This window comes from Rattus norvegicus, chromosome X (assembly GCF_021556685.1).
Source record: "Rattus norvegicus strain SHRSP/BbbUtx chromosome X, alternate assembly SHRSP_T2T, whole genome shotgun sequence".
NCBI classification, from domain to species: Eukaryota; Metazoa; Chordata; class Mammalia; order Rodentia; family Muridae; genus Rattus; species Rattus norvegicus.
This window is the reverse complement of record NC_141554.1, coordinates 16,844,554-16,856,714: the sequence shown is the minus strand read 5'-3', so window position 1 is coordinate 16,856,714 and position 12,161 is coordinate 16,844,554. Positions and strand designations below refer to the sequence as shown.

Sequence of the window (12,161 nt, the reverse complement as noted above, 5' to 3'; positions counted from 1 at the left end):
TATCTCCAGCATGGCAGGAAAGAGATAAGGAGGCTACACCTTTGCCTCTCTCTCTCTCTCTCTCGAGATCTCCACACTTGGAGCTCAGTAGCCATGCTGTATGGTAGCCCTCACTAGCCTGTATGAAGAGGTCACCCTTAGGTGTCCTAGCAGATAGCCAGCATCACTCACCACGATGTCAAATATGCAACCCCTCAAATCATTCCAGCAACAGTCTTTGTGTCCTCCAAGCTGAGTTCCAGGTATTCTAGAGCAGCATCCGGCTGCCTCGTGGACCTTGTCCCCAAGTGCAGGGCATGCTCTAACTCAGTGATGCTGTTTGAAGTCACTAGATTTGGGGATGATTGTTTATACGGTAATCAATCTGGACTGTTGTAAGAGATACACTGGTGAGAAATATAAACATGATTTAATGGTATTTTGGATGGCTCAGTTGACCCTGTAACAAAATATCATAGACTGGTAAGCTTAACCAACAGAAAGGTATTTATTCTTCACAGTTCAACAGCTCAAGATACTGGCAGAGCCAGTTCATGATGAGGACTCTTTCTGGCTTGCAAATGACGAACTTCTCCCTGAGTCCTTTCATACACACACACACACACACACACACACACACACACACACACAGCACACACACAGCACACAGCTCTCATCACTGGTGCCATTCACCACCTGATTCAATGTCACAACAGCTCCACCTCCTAATCCATCCTTTTGAGAGTCAGGTTTTCCAGGCAGGAGCATGTTGGGAGCACAGACATTCCGAATACCGCAATTTTCCATGCCAAATGGGGAAGTCAGCTCTTTCTTCCGCGAGCACAGCAAAATCCTGGCCTTTATTTGGGCTCCTGCTCCAGGGGCAGACCTTAGAAAAGGGCCAAAAAAAGACAAGGCCGTGCTGCAGTTAAAGCAAGACTGCAGTTGGTCAAGGTTACAAGGTAAGCAAGGGAGATCTGAATATTCCGTATGCAGTCTTTGATCTTCCAACCTCCTAAGTCACAAGCTTCATGGACCCTTTCGGTTTGCATTTGACAGCCCTGCTTCTCTTGGCCAAGTCAGATCTGGAGAGGTTTCAAGGAAAGGACCTTGTTCCTTAAAGGTCCTGCTGGAAAACCTGCCAGATTTGTGGGTAAATGCCTTCAAACTGCACAGCCCCCCTCCTCAGCAGGCAGGTAGCTCACCTGAGGTAGAACCACAGAACGGACTCACCTGTGGGGAAATCACACCGTGATAAAAAGAGTCAATGACCAAGACCTCAGTAATATTGTCAAATTTTCCATGAGAAAAGACATGAAAAGGTAAAGGCACTGGGATTCTATTTATTTAAAGTTCAAGAACACCTCTGTTGGGTCTTATAATATTTTGTTTTTAATTATGTGTATATACATGAATTTCTCTGTGTGGAAGTGTGTGCGTGAGTGCAGGACCCAAAAAAGAACCTGGTGTTACAGGTACTTGAAAGCTCCTGCTGGGAATTCTGGGAGCTGAACTCTCCTCTGGGAAATCCTCCTGCTGGGGATCCTGGGAGCCGAACTCCAGTCCTCTGTAAGAACAGCACTCAGAAGTGTGAGCCATCTCTCTAGCCTACATTTGCTGTGTTAATTAATGTTGATCTAGGAATTTTGGAGGTACCTTTGAATTTGATGAAAGACTTCACTCTCTTTTCAGGCAAGCTTAGCGTGGGGGCCTAGGGTTCTAAAAAACTCAATAGCCACCAAAGCCGCCTTGAGCCAATGGTTTTCCAGTTTCCTCACGAATTCAAGAGAATGAAACTCAGAGACATAGAGCACCAGTGAGTTTTAGAAGTTTTGTTTTGTTTTGTTTTATAGATTTCATCGGTGGAAACTTAAATGAGAGAAGACAGGGCTCCTGTGTAGCTGCTAGTCTGGGACATCTTAAAGGACTTAAGGTAGACACTTGGGTGATCCATGGGGAGAGGATGAGATGGTCAGTTCTTCTGGCACAACCACAAGATGGGGCAGTTTCCCCTGTTCACTTTCAGTCAGTCCTTGCTATAGCTTCCAGGCAGGAGCCAGAGGTAACTGGATCAGAGAACCAGACCCGATGTTCCAGGCCTCAGGCAAGGACATTTTTTAGATCTGGTGGTTTGGGGGTCCCTGCAGTACCTGACCAGTTTCTTGCTCCTGTGCTTGTCAATGTGGCCCTTTCTTGCCTGTTCGTGTCTCCATGATCCTTCCTACTCTGGTTAAATGACACCCACTTGGGTTAAATAACCCACCCACCGTGCCCTCACAACTCATATCTAGCGTGATAAACACACCTTCCAGAAGGGACTTCAAAGCAAATTTTTTTAAGAGCAGTTTGCAAAGTTGTTGGTACTTCCTTGTATCTTGTTTGTTTGCTTATTGTGGCAGGGCATGTATGTCACAGTGTGTGTGTGAAGGTCAGAGGACACTTGTGATAGTCAGTTCTCTCTTTCTGAGTCCGGGGATCAAACTCAGGCCATCAGGCTTGGCAGCAAGCTCCTTTATCCATAGAGGCATCACAGCAGTCCATTTCTTTGTATCTTATAATCAGAAAGGGAGAGAGAGATTTAAAAGAAAGGCTGAATGATCCCCAAAGCAGCCCTACCAGCAAAGGTACAGCTAGGACCCAAGGAATTGTTTGGAGCTGGCCTGACATTTGCAAGGGCAGCAGCCGTCATCAAAGGAGGACACATTGGAGGAGAATGGAGGAGTTTAGCATCTTTCTCACTGCCCCCTTTCATAGGCGGCTCATCGTTGTCCTCTTGTCTAGGATTTGATGCACATTTGTATTTGCTGTGAAAAGCTACCCAAGGAATGAGACACAGTTCCTCTTGCTGGGAGCATCTCAACAGTTATTGAATGAAAAAAATGGATAGATAATTTCCAATTAGCCATGGGATATTGAGCACTTATGTGCCCCCATCTTACGTCCCACAGCTCTCTTTAAAATGGCAGTAATGGGATTTTTTTTTCTGGTTCTAAATACATTAGGGCAGAAATAAAAAGTGAGAGAGGGAAATGCAGCCAGTGAAAGATATCATTAACATTTTGGCAACCGTAAAGCAAACAGACAAAAGGTAACTGACTTAACAGACCAACACCTAGAAAATTCTGGAAGCTGAGACCAAGGATGAAACTTGATGGTAGGGTATTTCTCTAGCATGCTTCAAGCTCTGGGCTCCATTGTCAGCACAACAACCAATCCCCAAAACAAAAAATAAACAACAGTAAAAAAGCAGAAAGAAAAGAAAACACTAGGATCTGTTAGCCTGGTACAACCTAGGATCACCTGGGCAGAGAGTCTTGGTGAGGAATTGCCTAGATCAGGTTGGCCTGTGGGCCTGTCTGTGGACAATTACCAAGATTGGTAATTGATCTGGGAAGACTCAGGTCCACTGTGGGTTGCACCATTCTCTAGGCAGGGGTCCCTGAACAACATATGAGAGGAGAAAGCTAGAGGAGAAAAAAGAAAGAATTGGTGCATTTATTTTCTCTCTCTGCTCCTAGCTGTAGATGTGATGTTTTAAGTTCCTGCCTTGACTTCCCTGCAATGATAGATTGTCACCTAGAACTGTCAGTCAAATAATTTTCCTAAGTTGCTTTTTGTCAGTGTTTTACCACAGCACCAGCGATGAAACTAAGAAACTGAGTGACTGTGGGCATGCAAATGGCAAGAAACAAGCCAACTTAGCAAGCAGAACCCCTGAGGAACAGAGGGCTCACAAGGCACCAGGCACAGAAGTCTCAGAAGGGTCAAAAAACCAGACTGTTTACAGTCTTCAAAAAAAAAAACCATAGAAGACTCTGCCACCCATCCTAGCCAAGACACCGTGTCTCTTTTTCCCAAATCATCTGATCCAGGATTCTCTTCCAGAAGAGATTGAATATGAAGGGTTCTATATTCAGGATAGCATGTGCTATTGCCCACAGAGCTACCATACAGGAAACAGGGGTGCTGCCTTGAAGCCAGAGTAAATAAGTAATCCTTGCCATTTTAAGCCACTAAGTCTTAAGATGATTTTCTTACAAAGCAGTAGGTAACTGATCTGAATGTAGAAAGTGAGATGTTAATCTTTCCAGTACTATAACAAAATATCTGAGAAAACCACCTTATAAAGAGAAAAGGTTAGTTTTGGTTCCCCGTGTTGGAGAATGCAGTCCATGACCAGTTAGCTCTACTGCTTTGGGTCTGGAGTGAGGCAACTCATCATGGGGGATAGGACTGTTAGTACAAAGCTGTTTAAATCATAGCCTGGGAGGGAGCAAGAAAGGCAAGAAAGTGGTCGGGGTACCACATTCCTATTAAAACATTAGATTCCAGACCAAGCCTTTATCACATGGGCCTCTAGGAGACATTCAGGGTCCCAAAAAATTAGTATGTAGTATTCAGAGGACCAACCAGTAGCTCAGAGTGGTACTCTGACAGCCAGAGCAGGTGCAGACAGGATTCTGGGATGAGGGTCTCCAATTAAAAATCAAGAAGTTTGAGGGGTTTGTTTGCGTACATTCAGGAGAGGCACTCACTTCTTTGGAGTCGGTCTAAACTACATAGGCAGGAACGGCAACAAACAAAAATAGGGGAAGAGATAAATATTAATTCTAAAGAAAGCACAACTTTATTCTGTAAAGAACATATATTTAGATCCTCCTGGACCAGGTGACATTAACATATTATAAATACTGAATGTCGACTTAATAAATTATGACACAATTTTATTGACAGGGTAGAAGTAAGAGATGGTATAGGTGTGTGCTGTGCTTTGAATATGAAATGTCCCCCCAGGCACATGTGTTTGAACACTTCATCTCCAGTTGGTGGCCCTTTCAGGAAAGCAGAGCCTAGCTAGAGGAAGTAGGTCACTGGGAGTGGGCCTTAAAGTTTTTAGTCCAATGTCACTTTCTGTCTGTCCCCTTCCTGACTGCAGACACATGGAGCCAGCTTTCTTGGGCTTCTTTTTCCATGTATTCCTGGCCATGCTGGGCTATGTCTTTTCTTAACTGTATCATCAGATGAGCTGCTCCTCCTTGAAAGTTGTCTCTTGTGAAGTATTTAGTGCAGCAAGATTCATAAACGGAGATTACCACAGCAATATGTTCTTTAAAAGTTAGGAGATATAGACCGGAGATATAGTCCAGTGGGAGACAACAAAGCACACATATGTACTCTCTCTCTCTCTCTCTCTCTCTCTCTCTCTCTCTCACACACACACACACACACACACACACACACACACACAACTCACTCACTCACTCACTCACTCACTCACACACACCACCACCACCACCACCACCACCACCAACAGCAATTTCAGCCTGTTGCAATGGCTCAGATCTGTAATCTTAGCCCTGGAGTGGCAGAGGCAAGAGGATTGCCCGAGGTTGGAGATCAGCTTGGGCTACTTAGCAAGACTCTGCCTCAGAAAACCCAAAATCCAGAAACTTCTTTAAAAAACAACCAAAAACACAAGGAGAGAAAGACCAGAAGGAAAGGAGGGGAGGGAACAGAAGAGAAGAAGATAGACCCGAGGACATGCAGCAGACACAGATTCATCTGGGTGCATCAAATTGCCAGGCTTTCTGTAAGAGCCTAAAAGGATGGTCATGCATTTAAAATGTCCACTTCCTACCTGCCTTGATTATCACACTCATTGGGTTACACATCCCTCATCTATGATCTGCTTGGGACTGTCAACCCCTGCAAGCTAATGAAGACACAAAAGGACAGAGTCAAGAGTTAAGGCACCACTCAGTAACAACCAAGCCATGGGTATTTGGAGCCTGAGTGTCCCCAGTGACTATGAGGTCTTATACAAAGACGTGCTGCCTAACTCCTTTTTCTTTTGTTAGATATTTTCTTTATCTACATTTCAAATGTTACCCCTTTCCCAGTTTCCCCTCCAGAAACCCACTATCCCCTCCCCCTCTCCATGCTTCTATGAGGGTGCTCCCCCACCTAACCCCCCAACTCCTTAATGCCTAGTATTCTGCTAGCAGCCTTCAGATGAAGATGTAGAACTCTCAGCTCCTCCTGCACCATGCCTGCCTGGATGCTGCCATGTTCCTGCCTTGATGACAATGGACTGAACCTCTGAACCTGTAAGCCAGCCCCAATTAAATATTGTCCTTTATAAGACTTGCCTTGGTCATGGTGTCTGTTCACAGCAATGATACCCTAACTAAGACAGTGGGTGGCCCTATCCCTCAACTGGGGGCCGTGCCTATCTACTGGAGGTGGTCTCTACAGGTTCTCTCTCCTGTTTGTTGGATATTTCAGCTAATGTCATCCCTGTTGGGTCCCTCTTGCTTCCCTGGCATCTGGGACTTTCTAGTGGCTACCCCCAGCTCCCCATCACCCAACACTACATATTTCTGTTCAATTTCCTAACCCTCTGTACTTCTCTCCTGTCTCTTCCCATACCTGATCCCCACCCCTTTTCCCTCCCCCTCCTCTCTCTCTCCCAGATCCCTTCCTCCCTCTATCTTCTGTGAGTATTTTGTTCCCCCTTCTAAATAGGACTGAAATATCCACACTTTGGTCGTCCTTCTACTTGAGCTTCCTGTGGTCTGTGGAGTATATCTTGGGTATTCTGAGCTTTTGGGCTAATATCCACTTATCAGTGAGTGCACACCATGTGTGTTCTTTTGTGATTGGGTTACCTCACTCACGATGATGTTTTCTAGCTGCCTAACTCCTAATGACTCACAGTGCCTTGCCCAGTGACCTGCCTCTAAGAAGACAGCTTTCACGATGAAGTTAACTACTTAAAACAATGGGGCTGGAGAGATGGCTCCATGGTTGGGAGTTCTTGTTCCTCTTCCAGAGGACCGGAGTTTTTTTGGTCCTGCTAGTACCTCCAGTTCCGGGAGATTTGATACCCTTTTCTGGCCTCTGTGGGCTCTCATACAAACACACAGACATATGTCTTTAAAAAGATAATGTGATACCCACACGTCTATCTAGATACAGGCACCCTCAGACACAAATGGCTCATGAGATAAGACCAAGTCACTTCCACTTTAACTGTTATAAAAAGAACCCTCTCGCTAACCTATGATTCCCCTCTCAAGACAGCTAATAACCTGAGCCATGTTCCCAGCCTGACACTAGGTTTTTAGTTTTATTCAATCTAAATCAATTTTAATATATTTTATTACCGTGTATTAGTTGTACATAGTAAGACTTCATTATGACATTTTCATACACACATTTAAGGTACTTTAATCATATTTACCTCTTATTATTCCTTATTAACTCCCTTTTCTAAGACTGAGTATTTACTAAGACAGTGTAGAGTGTGCTAGCCTTGAATCACAGCAATTCTTCTGACTCAAGTGCTTAAATTACAGACATGAGGCACCACACCCAGCCTTCCTTTTTTGGGGGGGGAGCTGGGGACCAAACCCAGGACCTTGTGCTTGCTAGGCAAGCGCTCTACCACTGAGCTAAATCCCCAACCCCCCAGCCTTCCTTTTAAGCTAACTTCCATGTTTAAGAGAATACATGTGATGATTGTCTTTTTGTGTCTGGCTTATTTTGCTTAATACAATGATCTCCCATTCCATCCACTTTCCTGCAAGCAAATGTCATGATTTCATTCTCTATTATGGCTGAATAAGTAGTGTGATGGTTTGGATGAGAATGGTCCCCAGAGGCTCATATATTTGAATAGTTGGTCCCCATTTGATGGAACTATTTGGGAAGAATTAGGAGGTCTGGCCTCGTTGAAGGAGGCATGTCATAGGGAAGGGCTTTGAGGTTTCAAAAAAACTCATGCTATTCTCAGTTAGTTCTTTCTCTCTTTTTCTCTGTCTGCCCCCCACCCCCATTTTGTCTTCTGCTTGTTGTCTCAACATGTAAACTTGCAGCCATTTCTCCAGCACGATGCCTGCTTGCCTGCTGCTCTGCTCCCTGTCATGACGGCCATGGACTTTACTATCCTTCGGAACTGTTAGCCCCCAAATTAAATGCTTTCTTTTATAAGTCACCTTTGTCATGCTGTTTCTTCACAGCAGTAGAAAAGCAACTAAGACAAGTCTCTACCGAATTTCCTTTACCCCTTTTCACTGCTGATGGACATCCAGGCTACTCCCATCTCCTGGTTACTATGAATACTGCAGGGATAGACAGGGACGTGTAAGGCTTTCTGTGGTCTGCTCAATTAGATTCCTTTGAATCTATTCTTGAGTGGTATGGCTGAGAATCTAAGATACTTGTCTTCTTTCTGGAATATAAAAACATAACAAAAGTAACTTAAGGAACAAAAGTTTTATTTTGCCGTGTAGTTATAGGGTACAGTCCATCATGGCAATGGGGTGAGAATGGCAGAAACCTGAAGAAACAGCTGGTCACACTGCATTTACATTCAGGACAAAAAAATGATGACTGCTACTACTCAGCTAGATTTTCTCCTTTTTATTCAGTCTAGGATCCCGGATCCCAGCCTAGGGAATGGTGCCACCCAATTTAAATGGGTCTTCCCACCTCAGTTAACCAAGTCAGGATCATCACTTCACTTGGGGAGATACTTGTCCCTGACAAAAGGCTTACCTTCAATTATTATAGAATCTGTCAAGTGGACAATCGATATTAACCATCACACTAGGTCATAGGGCAGTTTTAGATTTTTTTTTTTTGAGGCCTCCACACTGCATCACTGAAAAGCCCATTCTGGCATCAGTGACTGTCTTCGGGTTTTACTGCTGTGAACAGACACCATGACCAAGGCAACTCGTATAATGGACAACATTTAATTGAGGCTGGCTTACAGGTTCAGAGGTCCAGTCCATTATCATCAAAGCAGGAGCATGGCAGAGTCCAGACAGGCATGGTGCAGGAGGAGCTGAGAGTTCTACATCTTCACCTGAAGGCTGCTAGTGGAAGACTGCCTTCCAGGCAGCTAGGGTGAGGGTCTTAAAGCTCACACCCACAGTGACACTCATATTCCAAGAAGGACACCCCTCCTAACAGTGCCACTCCTTGGCCCAAGAATGTACAAACCATCACAGTGACACATACTAAAATAGGAGCCCTGAAACTGTCTGCACCTCCCGCAGGCAGGCAGCATTTGGTATTTGTAACTCCCATCCCGTTTCAGACAGGATCTTACTATGTAGCCCTGGCTGGCCTGGAATTCTCCATGTAAACCAGGCTGGCCTTGAGCTCATAGAGAGATCGTCCCCTTTCTGCTTCCTCAGTGCTTGGGTTAAATTGTCACACCTGGCCTGCCATTTGTTTTCTTGATGATAGTCATTTTGTCTGGGACAAGATGGAATCTCAGAGTAGCTTTAGTTGAATTTCCCTGATGACTAAGGTGATGAATATCTTTTCATATTAATCTATCAGTCACCTGTACTTCATTTTTTGAAAACTGTTTCCTTAGCCACTGTTGTCTCAGACTTGCACTTGTTTGGCTGTTGTGCTCTTTAATGTATTCTGGATACGGCACATTGTTAATGGCTACAGTGTAATTTGGGGATCTATTCCATTCTGCCCTACTGCAGGTGACTTTTTGCATTGTGAAGGCTCAGAGTGTTGGATTGTGTCTTATCCCAGTTGTCTCTGTCCTCTAGTAACTGTCAGTGATAAGAGGACACAGCATCACAGAGACTGGAGTACCTGATCTCATCTCAAAGCTAAGAAGTGGCTGCCTCTTGTCAACAAAGGCCCAGGTGGCCGCTCGGAGGCCCTCTATTAGAGTGTTACGTAGAACAAGAGTTAAGAGCAAAACTGGGTGATGGGGCTAAAACAGGAGAGCAGCATAACCCAGAGCTACCTCTTGATTTCAGGTACCGCCGCAGAGGTTCAAACACATTATTTCTTGGTGGTCCAGTCCTTCTAAACCTGTTTCCTGCATCTTCCCTTGAAGGTCCAAGCTATTTGCATGTACCAAAAGTTTACATTAAGATAGTCTTGCTCTCACTCCAGTGCCTTAGAATCTCTCTGTGTCATAACAGATGCTAAGTTTTGAGATTAATGAGTCACTATGCTCAGTGTACCAGTGTTGTGTAACAGTGTTCCTGAGGAGACATGAGCAAACATCACTCAGTCTACATAGGAGGCTGACAACAGCGCAAAGTAATGGCGTCATCGAAGTCCAACTTGGTTACTCAATGGGTTTACTGGGGTAACTTACAGGAATGTGAGTAAGGGGTTACTTATAGGAGCATAGGCTACTTGAAGATAACCATATCTCTGAAAGCCCACTCCAGCGTGGGTGATGATTCATAAAAGCTAGAAGACTGAAGCTGTCCACACAAAGTGGAGGGAGCTTAAAAAACTGGAGACTCACCTTTCCCCTTTCTGCTTATACAGCCTTGAGGACGGAGGGACTTGCTGAATCTGGGGTTACGTGCTTTCTGAGTCCGTTTTAAGGAGTCTCTTTCTCAGATGGAATGTTTCAGCTGAGAGGAAATTGCTACACAGCAGCTAGGCCTTGAGAAGGAAAGAAACTAGTTACTTCCTAAAGCCACTTTGAGGGACTCCATTTCCCAACCCTATTTGCAAGTAGATGTGGCCATATGATTATTTTTGGGCCATTTGTGGGGGAGGAGAAAAAAATGGACATCTTGATAGGGATGAGTCTATCAGAGCTACAAGTTAGAAGGAACATAGGTCCCTGCATTCATTTCCCCATAGAGGAGAAAGTCCTGTTCTTCAGAAACAGTCACTTTGGGGTTCACGTCAATAATAGATAGCCTGTTGTGGAAAGACTCTGGGCCTTGTTACAGTGGCTGTGCTTCCTTAACTGCCACACCCCTAAAGAGGACACTTCCTCCAGAATGGATCCTTGTGCTGTGCATGGTGAAAATTGTGGTCATTTTGACAGTGCAGGGAGGGGATATGGCCGCATGGGTTGCTATCTAAGATGTCCAAGCTAAAGGTAGTGACACCTCACTGTTGCTGGGCTCATAAATGATGAAATCCAAGTGGGGCCTTCTTGCTCCATCACAGCCTGGTTTCTGCAGGACACATCCTGACAGGTTCTCGCTCCCTAGATCTATTTGGTTGCTCAGCAAAAGGGTTCTGATGGCCATAAAGGAACAAAATCTCTCTGGGAGAGCAAAGGTCATGTGAACAACCTCTGGGAGGAGGTGAAAAGTTCAGCCTCCCCATGGATGGTCCATGGACCTCAAGGGCCTTCCCCCAAGTCTATAGGCTGGGTCACGTGTGTCACCAAGTCTAGCGAGGAGCACCTCAGTGCTAGCACTCTCAGAGGCTGACATGAGTGGCAAGGAGAAAGTGAGGAAGGTGAAACTTGGATTTGAGTGAGGCCCACATGGGTATTTCCTGGCAGAGAAATGGCACAGCCAAAATTCCCTGCCAAAATTCCCCAGCTCCAGCATCATAGAGGAAGGCCTCATTAATGCAACAAGGCAACAGAAAGAGGAATCAGACTTGGGAAGGGAAATATGGAGAGGACTCTGGGGCACCCATATTGAGGCTTCTAGTAGATGACTGGAATGAGGGACCTGCATAACCCAAAGCTAGGTTGAATGTTGAATTTGGGGGCCAGAGATGAAAGGACGTGTTTAGGGGCTGGCTGGAAGAACAAAGATGCCAAAAAGGTTTCCAGAGTAAAACTTACAAAGCTAGGAAAGGTTGACAAGAAGTCAAAAAGCACAGAGAGAAGCAGGAGAGGAGGGGAGTCCCCAGAACTACATGGCTGCCTGTGAGGGAGGAAGAACTATTCAGCTACCTGGGACAACCAGAAGCCAAGAAGAGTGTCTTTGTTAGGGTTTTGTTTTACTCCTGTGAAGAGACACCATGACCAAGGCAACTCTTATAAGGACAACATTGAATTGGGGCTGGCTTACAGTTCAGAGGTTCAGTCCATTGTCATCATAGCAGGAGCATGGCAGCGTCCAGACAGGCATGTGGAGGAATCTCTCAGAGGTCTACATCTTCATCTGAAGGCTGCTAGCATAATACTGGCTTCCAGGCAGCTAGGATGAGGTTCTTAAAGTCCATCCCCACAGTGACACACCTACTCCAACAAGGCCACACCCCCTACTAGTGCCACTCCCTGAGCCAAGCATATACAAACCATCACAAAGGCTTAGGAAAGCCATCAGATCTGTGCAGTGGCTTGAGAACAGGTTAACTCAAAAGGACAAAAAGAAGCCAGGTGGAGACTGAAAGCTTATCACAGGGTATCTATAAAACATGGCTAA

General features: G+C 45.1%; 1 long non-coding RNA gene across 1 annotated transcript; it reads right to left on the bottom strand.

Moving 5' to 3' along the window:
- Positions 1-468: 468 nt before the first annotated feature.
- On the bottom strand, positions 469-11,921 carry LOC102549122 (uncharacterized). Its single transcript, XR_015647048.1, has 3 exons — positions 11,805-11,921; positions 10,280-10,422; positions 469-868 (listed from the first exon to the last, which is right to left on the bottom strand). It is a non-coding gene; the product is annotated as an uncharacterized LOC102549122 (long non-coding RNA).
- Between the last annotated feature and the right edge of the window lie 240 nt (positions 11,922-12,161).